Raw genomic sequence first — 10,000 nt, 5'->3', positions numbered from 1 at the left:
GTTTTATACCTATGAATAAAAATGTAAAAAGTGTGCCAACGAGCCCCGGTCTCCCCTACCTGATGAAACAAATGTTATACATAACAAATATTATCATTCAACTTTCCGACCCATTAGACCCAATTAATAATATTCAATTAATATTGCCCTTAATGAATCAATAAATGAGGAAAGTCAACACAATATCGTGTTCAATTAGAATAAGTTTCTACCTCATATTGGCATGATTGATAGCTACCTTGACATATGTGGTGAAACAAATTATTTCTATTGAATAGGACATTCTGTAATCTAATCATATATTAACTCATTAGGGATAATTGGAATCAAATATTATCATTTGGGTATAAGGGGTCGCAAAGTTGGGTAAAACTCTCTGGTATGTACCATAGCTGTCTCAACAAGTAAATCCTTCAATGCATTTAGGATATGGCTACTTTTGATGTATCTATTGGCATAGTTGACAACTATATTGTCTTTTGTTTGAAGAAACTCTGGTTCGATCCCAAAGTGAGGTATAAATACATTTCTATTAAATATATTTTATTTGTTTTTCGTCATATATTGATTCATTACGGCTGTCGCTGCAGTGAACTGTTTATGCTACTTTGTGAAATTAGAAGAAACACAAAAACTGTAACCTACTAAAATTAATTTCCGATACATATGCTAAAAAAAAATTAAATAAAACGGAGGAAGAGAAATAAGAAAGAATAGTGTGCCTGGCACTTTTATTTCACGACTGAATTCTTATCCTGTAGAATACACAGTTATTCAAGTTTTTATGTTTAAACTTCTTTACATGAACTATCAGTTGAAATACTCTATTATCAAAACACGAATCTATATTTATGCATGCTATGCCATTACACTGTTGAACAAGTCAACAAAAGTGCGCAAAGTACGATACAAATTTTTTTCTGTCTTCAATATCCAAAGATAATCCAATTGCAATATCCAAGCAAACTTTATTACGTTTTGAAAGGCTCAAAATAAGCAACATTCGCGTATAAGACACTGCAAATTCGTTCAGGGAAATGTATTCGACTGCCTCAGTGAGCCATCTTGATTAGTTTATATATTCATTTTATAATGCTCAGACTATCACTCTAGTATGAACTTTACTCCGTTTGGATTATGAGCCTCCTCCATGTTGTATTGTTATAGGCATCTACAATGTGTAATTTTACATAAATGCAATACATTGTGTAAGCTGAGTGGCGTGGAAGGCCTTGGATGCAGGTAGCAGTTAGGTTCAGACTCTTATTAGTTCTTCTACTGCCGTGATTGATAGCTACTTGACTTTTCATTTGAAGAGACATGTGTTCAACCCCAAAATGAGGTAGGAATTTATTTTTATTGAATATCTTTTTGTCTTGAATTTCATCATACACTAATATATATATATATATATATATATATATATATATATATATATATATATATATATATATATATATATATATATATATATATATATATGTATGTATATATATATATATATATATATATATATATATATATATATATATATATATATATATATATATATATATATATATATATATATATATATATATATATATATATAGATTGATTGGTACATAGGTATATACGCTCTCTCTCTCTCTCTCTCTCTCTCTCTCTCTCTCCTCTCTCTCTCTCTCTCTCTCTCTCTCTCTCTCTCTCACCTGAGGGCAACTGAACCAGGAGGACCACGGAGTAACGACACATTCACCAGGACAGGAGATGAAGCAGGGCTGCTCGCTGACTGGTCTTGTAGTCGAATCACACTCTGACTCCGGAACTTCAGCCTGCATTCTCTGGTCCACTTCCAGCATACATCTGCATTGGAAAAATTGTATTTTTTTTTTTCTTCAATCATGTTTCGTAATCAGTTGAATATATTTGATAGAAAAATAGTTTCATTTTTATAATTGAGTTTTCTTTTACCAATGATTTTATTACTAATTCTATGGTAAGTGAAATCTAGTTCACTGATTAGTTTTCAGCTTTAGGATTTATATTATAATGATGATCCCTCCTTACCTTAAGATTAGTGTTTTAACTATTCCTTTAGCTACTTGAATATCACTACTACATACAGTAAAAGTAGGACTTGTAAAATTTAAATTTACAACAGCATACTGATATTGATGGTAGTATAATTATAATTATATTTATGATTTAACGTAATTAATGACGATACTATTGTCACTGTTATTATTATTATTATGTTTAGTATTATTATTATTATTATTATGATTATTATTATTATTATTATTATTATCATTATTATTATTTTATCAGTATTATTATTATTCTTATTATTATTATTATTATTATTATTATTATTATTATTATTATTATTATTATCGTTTTTGTTCTTGTTCTTTTTGTTGTTGTTGTTGTTGTTGTTGTTGTTGTTGTTCTTGTTGTTGTTATAAAAGAGCCTAATTAAATAAAATACTTTGACAGTAATAATCTCCACCTGACAGTTCGTGTCTGCATGCCTTTGCCGCATTCCATATCTGGCAGTATCTTGCACTGTGTCCAACCCCCAGGAATCCAGGATGATTTGCAGGAACCGTAACAAGCACGGTGCTGGACAGTCTCCGGACAGGGCCGGCCTCCCCACAGGCTTGGAGCAAAAATCTGAGAGTGAAAAATATAATGGATTTTCTTTCGTGTGTACGTTTAATAGAAATAAATTTCTTGCTCATATTGGGATTGAACCCTAGTCTCTTCAAATAAAAGACATATATCGATTATGCCACCAGACTCCCAAAGAAGTCTAAACTTAGCACATATATTCCAATTTCTTTTGGGTCTATGGTGGCATGATTGATAGTGACCTTGCCTTTCATTCATAGAAATAAGTGTTCAATTGTAAGGTGAGGTATATACATATATATATATATATATATATATATATATATATATATATATATATATATATATATATATATATATATATATATGTATGTATATATATATATATATATATATATATATATATATATATATATATATATATATATATATATATATATATATATATATATACATACATATACATATATATATATATATATATATATATATATATATATATATATATATATATATATATATATATATATATATATATAAATTAACATGTAAATTTCAGAGAACCCATAATGCTCAGGACATAATAAAAAGATTACATATGCATATACGGTCATATGGTAGTTGTGTTATTGTATTCATTCTTTTGATTTTTTTTTCCATTTAAACTCACCTCCCGAGTCCTGTTCTGCAATCCTGATCCGCAGGATGTGTTGCACGCACTCCAAGGACCCCAAGGACCCACCAGGCAATCCGTAGGACATTCGATCATGCATGGCTCCATCTCCACTCCTGTATGGCCACATGATCTGATGAAAGCATGAAGGGAATATTATTATTGTTGTTTTTATTATTTTTGTTGTTGCTGTTGTTTGGCGTCTATGGAGCATTCGTATAATACACAGACATACACACACACATACACACAAACACATACACACACACACACACACACACACACATATATATATATATATATATATATATATATATATATATATATATATATATATATATATATATATATATATATATATATATATATATATATATATATATATATATATATATATATATATATATATATATATATATATAACGGATTTTGAGCGAAGCGAAAAATCTATTTTTGGGTGAGATGGCCATGTCGTCCTGATGGAAGTTCCTATAGGGTAGCTTCCTAGGGTATATTACAACTACGGCGATATTCCCAGAGAATTTACCTTAAGGTACCAGAATTCTAACTCCTGGAGCGAGTATCCCTCGTGAAAGGGATATCGCGACATATCAGAGGACGTATTCTAGACACGTCACATGGCAATCTACGACCTGAACAGAGATTCGTCTCGTAGGAGGGAGATTGACGAGATACGAATTCGGGAAAGAAAAAGGGGAGCCGCTCCCAAGGCTTCCCTATCCCCCGATTCGTATGCGTGCCTGGCGCCAATCCTGGCGCCATCTGTATTCCTTGTAGCGTACACGAGGTGCTACAGATACTGTATGTAGGGAGGGGTCCTACAGCCCTTTCTTAGAAAGGCAAGGGCGGGTCCATCAGGACGACATGGCCATCTCACCCAAAAATAGATTTTTCGCTTCGCTCAAAATCCGTTTTTTGGGCTCAAGCCATGTCGTCCTGATGGAAGTGTACCAGAGCATTACTGTATCTGTGGATTCTCAGAACGTGCCGTACTCCCCGGAGGTAATTTTTTCCCGGTCGACTAGACCTAGAGACCTAAGATGTTACCGTTATACATCTTTTCAACTAACTATAAACTATGTTAGAGCTTCCTGCCCCCTACAGGGAAGAGTCCTACTAGACTCTGGAAAAGTCTCGAAGAGTACATATATCTATATACGAATACCAGGCAAGCTAATATAGTGGTCTCGCCCTATATTAAGTAAAGCATAGTTTGTAAAGGACCACTGCGTCAATATGAAATATCGACCAGTTTTCCGCACAATACTTGTATTGGACAAAGGTTTTATATCCGCATAGGAGGAAAACCAATGCAACATAGCTTGCATAAAGGAACAATTCTATTAGAATTATCCCAGATAAGGTACATAGAATGAATGCTCAATTATACCAGTAAATTGACACAGGTGAAGGAGACGCAAGGTTCTCAAGAACCAGATTATTGACAGGCAATAAATAGACAGGTTAACCACAATTATATATATATATATATAAGAAGAGGATAACCCAAAACTTTAAGCATAAGTATGATAGTAAACAGGGCTTGTTTGTCTGAAAGAAAAACATTAGATGCCACTTTTAAGATACCGAGGTATCAAAGTCATAAAAGCCTGTATTACAAATCAATGACATTAGCGTTAGAAACGCTCGGCACACATGTCTGCACTTATGCTAGGTTCACCTTCGGAAATGGAACAGTCTGGATGGGCAACACAGTGCCCTCACTTAGTTTGTAGTACAGTATGTAACTACACACTCACCCTGGAATTAATCGTCCCAATTAAGACCACTGTTCCTCGCAGAGTTAAACAGTAGGGTTAACACCGCGACCCACTGCTACCACAGATCTCTTTTAGTTCCTCTACTTGCTTCGCATAGTGGCGAAAGAACACCCTGGAAGACTTCCAGCCAGTGTATGAATGGAGATGTTCAAAATCCATGCAATTAAAGAAATTTAAGAATGAGGCAACTTTCCTCGGATCGTGACCTGCGGGTGTATTGTCAGGATCCGCTCTGCGAATAAAATATGTGATTTTCGCTCTGAGTTGATTCAGAGATAAATTTGAGCCTGATGTTTCTCCCCTGAATAGTTGACCACCCTTGAAGTCTGAAGTTCTATGAAGATAGACCTTTAGGCATTCTACTGGACATAGAGATGCATCTTCTTTCAGAGGGCAGATTCTCCAGGGACCCCACCTGTTGGTGGGTAACTCATTCTTGGCGAGAAACGTAGGATCCGGAAACAGGTTCAGTTCTTCCCCATCCAGGAACTGAACACGACCTGCCTCTCTCGAGAGGCTACAATCTTACTAACCCTGGCCCCGGACGCAAGTGCAAATTAGGAAAATAACTTTTTGTGTCAAATCCTTTAACGCACATTCTTCATTGCTCAACAGAGAAGCGAAATGAAGAACTTGTCTAAAGACCATGAAATGGGCTTTGGAGGTGCTGAAGGTCTGAGCCTAGCACAGGCTTTCGGGACTTTATTAAAGATCTCGTTACCTAGGTCGACCTGGAAGGCATATAGAATGGGTCTTGTCAAAGCAGACTTACACGCTGAAATCGTGTTCGCTGCCAACCCTTGACCATGGAGGTGGGGAAAAAAGATAAGCAGAAGTCTGTCAAGATCTCCTGCGGAATCTTCGCCTTGACAAGAGGCCACCCATTTTCTCCAAGATGACTCATATTGCCTTCTAGTAGATTTGCATTTATATTCCTCAATGAAGTCTATACTGGCTTTCGAAATCCCGAAACGCTTTCTCACCGCTAGGGAGAGAAAATCATGAACTGCAGGGTCCGGGTTTTCTGTAATGAAGCGCAGACAGTTGACTTCTGGACTCGCTGAGTCAGAACTGGATCTGGTAGTGGTACAAACTTCAGCTACAGTTCCAATGCCAGGAGGAACCACACGCTGTTCGGCCACTTGTGGGCCACTATTGCCGCTACCCTTTGAAGGATCTCAGTTTGTTGAGGACCCTCAACAGAAGGTTGTGAGGAGGGAACAGATAAATCTTGGACCATCTGTTCCAGTCGAGGGACATCGCGTCCACTGCTTCCGCTAAGGGGTCCTCGTACGGGGCACGTACAGGGGCAACTTCTTGTTGTCTTTCGTCGCAAAGAGGTCTATCTGCAGTTCTGGGACTGATTCAGAATGAAGGAGAATGATCCTGCGTCTAAGGACCATTCTGACTCTATCGGTGTGAACCTGGATAGAGCGTCCGCTGTCACATTGCGGACTCCTTGAAGGTGAACTGCCGACAGGTACCACTTCTTCTTTTCCGCCAATCGGAAGACGGCCAACATCACCTGGTTGAGAGGTGGTGACCTCGATCCTTGTCGATTCAAGTATCTTACAACTACCTCGCTGTCTATTACCACTTTATGTGGAACGAATGACGCGGGGAGACTTTCTTTAAGGTAAGGAACACTGCCCTAGCTTCTAGAAAGTTTTATGAGAAAGGTCTTGAATAGCCTGGACCAAGTCCCCTGGACTTTTTTCCGATGAGAGTGACCTCCCCATCCCTCCTTTGAGGCGTCTGAGTGAATCGTCACCGACGGGGGAGGTGGCTGAAGAAGAGCCTGACTTCTTTAGATGTCTGGCTTGGGACCAAGGCCTGAGAAGAGTACTTAGCCGAAGCGGCTGGTCTTCTCAGATCTCTTCACGCGTTTGATGCATAACTTCTCCAAACTCCGATTGCATCCTTTAGCTGTGCTCTTAGCACTGGGTCTGTCACCGAAGCAAACTGGAGAGAGCGCAGTACTCTCTCCTGCTCGTGTCTTGATATCCTTTCGGAATCTTGAAGTCTCTTGACAGAACCCGCTATCTCCTTCCTTTTCTTCGCTGGGGTGGAGAAACGGTGTGACAAAAGGTCCCAGTGGATCTTAGCCACTGGAACTTTTGAGATGGAGAAAGTCGAGACTTTTTCTGTTGATCTTGAAGCCTAGGTACTCTAGGAACTGGATCACTGACTGGAAGCTTGCAAGCATTCTGTCTCGGATGCTGCCCACACCAACCAGTCGTCCAGGTAGGCTACTACCTGAATTCCCTTTAGGCGAAATTGTTTGAGAGCTACGCTCGCAAGCTTCGTAAAAATCCTTGGGGCTATGTTTAGCCCGAATGGCATGGCTCCGAAGGCGTATAGTCTTCGCTGTAGCCTGAACCCTAGGTAGGGGGAGAGTCGATGGCTAATTGGAATGTGCCAGTAGGCATCTGACAAGTCTATAGAGACGGAATATGCCCTCTTGGGCAGTAAGGTCCTTATGTGTTGCAGTGTTAGCATTTTGAATTTGCAATTCACTATGAACTTGTTAAGTGGCGACAAGTCCAGAATGACTCTGAGCTTTTCCGAGTCTTTCTTGGGAACACAAAACAGCCTCCCTTAGAAATTGATGGGCTTCACCCTTTTTCTCCAACCGTTCTTGAACGTACTCCTCCATAACGGGGGTGGAGTGTTGGAAAAACCGAAGGTACGGGGGTGGAGTGCTGTACCAGCTCCCGCCCAATCCATTCTTGAGTAGGCTGTGGGCCCAGGGATCGAAGGTCCACCGATCCCGAAATTTCAGAAGTCTCCCTCCTACCGGTATCACCTCACTTGGACTGCCGTCCTGAGGTCTTGCCTTCCTGACCACGACCACCCCTGAATCCCCTTCCCCTTGAGGGGCGTCTAGACGAGCCTCTGGCTGCTCCTCTAGGCTTTGCTCGGAAGGAAGTAGACTGCCCTTCGAACGCTGGGGTGAATGCCGTGGACAGTGTCGACACGGCCTGGGGTAACCACTGAAAGGTGGTCGGGGTTTGTGCCACGATCTGGGGCACTGGGGCAATGGCAATTGCAGTTGCTGTTGCTGTCTAAGAGGCTTGGCTGGCCGAGACGGTAGCCTAGTCCTCATAGTCTTCCTCTTTGGTTGAGGACCCTCATCCGGGGAAGACTTTCTTTTGATAGCCAGGTCCCACTTTTGGAGAAGGTTTCTATTCTCCAAGGTGGCTTTATCAAAAACTTCTTTGACCAAGTCGGTAGGGAAAAAGGTCTTTTCCCCAAATGTTGGAGGAGATTAGTTTCTTTAGCTCGTGCCTCACTGTAGCCGAGGTAAACACAAACTCCCTACAAGCTCTCCTTGCCTTGACGAAGCCATAAAGGTCCTTCGTCACTGTGGCCAGATGAGGCTTGGCCACTACCATGAACATTTCATGGACCTTGGGGTCACTTGCCATCGTCTCGAGAGTAGTCTGAAGAGACATTGAGGCAGTCAGTCTTTCTTTTGTATCGAACTCACTTCGCAAAAGAAAGTCAGACAGCTTAGGGAGGTCCTTGCCGAACTGACGTCCGGCAATATCAGCCTCCAACTTTCCCACTTAGAACGTAAGATGGACGTCCTTCCAATCTTTGTGGTCCATAGGCAGGGCCAGCGACAAGGGTTTACACTCCTCTAGGGAGGGGCAAGACTTGCCGGCCTCGATTGCTTTTAGTACAGCCAGAAACCCTTTCTGTAAAAGGGGGAAGGCTCTAGTAGGCGAGGACACAAAGGAAGGGAGCTTCCTATTCAATGCAGCTACCTTTGAGTTAGAGAAGCCCCTCTCTTTCATCGAAGATGAAAGTAGAGCTTGAGCCTTAGCATCGTCATCACTATGACCTCCTTCGGCTCTGCCTCCTCTTTTGAAGCTGGTTCCTTCCTCAGCCGGACATAACAGTCCGGATATGGTGCCTTGCTGGGCCAGAATTCCACCCTCCAGGGGAACTGAGCCCAGCATATCCGAGATGACGATCTTTCCAGTCGTCATCAACATGTGCTCAGCATACCTCCATGGGTTAGCATCAGAGCACAAAGGAAGGTCTTTCACATTGAGCTTTTCTGGGGCCCATGTGATTCTGCAAGGCACTGCATTCGCAGTTCCATTGCAGCCGCCTTCTCCTGATTCTCCTTCTGCATTTGTTGGATCATTCCAACAATAGAAGAGAGGGCCTGTCCCAGCTCTATTGGGAGACCGGCCGATGTAGAGGGGCTTGAACTTCATCCTGGGCTTCTGCAAGGAGGTCTTCCTCCTGACACCCGTCCACATCAGATATCCTGTCATTTAGCTGGATGTCTTGCATCGCGACCGCGACTTCAGCATCCACCTGGATCTGAACTTAGGGGATCTCCTCTTGAGGCTGGGGAATCACTGCATCAGCTGATGCCTTAGGGAAAAGATACGCCCTCATCTTCTCACTTGGAAGATAAGGGCCAGAAGTGTACTTTTGGAAGCCCCTTACCCAGGTACGAAGCTTCTTCCTAGCTATTTAAATGTCTCATTAATCAGGTTAGTGCACACAGTACATACCTGAGGGTCCCAATACCGGAGATCATCCTTGGAGACAGCGTATGCTGCGTGTCTCCTACAAAACTCATGTCCGCAGAGGTTCTTGCTGCTGACATTGCAGAAAGCACTTCCCCACTTCGGAGTGTCCTTCTGTAAAGAGAAGAAATTTCCATGAGTATCAAGTGAACTATGTATCACTGGATATGCATAGTATAGCATAACAATTCAGAAATTAAAGACACACACTTGTGTTTCCCTCACAACCCATTGCTGCAGCCTTCCAGATAATAAAATCAAAATGGTTTATCTCTACTAGAGTAACCAATGCAAAGTTTCCAGAGGAAACAGGTGGAGCTCACACCTAGGCAATGATTTTAAAATCCGGGATAATAGACAGG

The 10,000-nt window shown here is 40.7% G+C and overlaps 1 pseudogene; it reads right to left on the bottom strand.

Annotated features, from left to right (window-relative positions):
* Nucleotides 1–10,000, bottom strand: part of LOC137656445 (thrombospondin type-1 domain-containing protein 7B-like) — a 50,766-nt pseudogene that overhangs the window by 22,157 nt on the left and 18,609 nt on the right.

The sequence above is a fragment of the Palaemon carinicauda genome, chromosome 17 (assembly GCF_036898095.1).
Source record: "Palaemon carinicauda isolate YSFRI2023 chromosome 17, ASM3689809v2, whole genome shotgun sequence".
In the NCBI taxonomy this organism is placed as follows: Eukaryota; Metazoa; Arthropoda; class Malacostraca; order Decapoda; family Palaemonidae; genus Palaemon; species Palaemon carinicauda.
The sequence above is the reverse complement of the archived record's forward strand: the minus strand, read 5'-3'. Positions and strand labels throughout refer to the sequence as shown.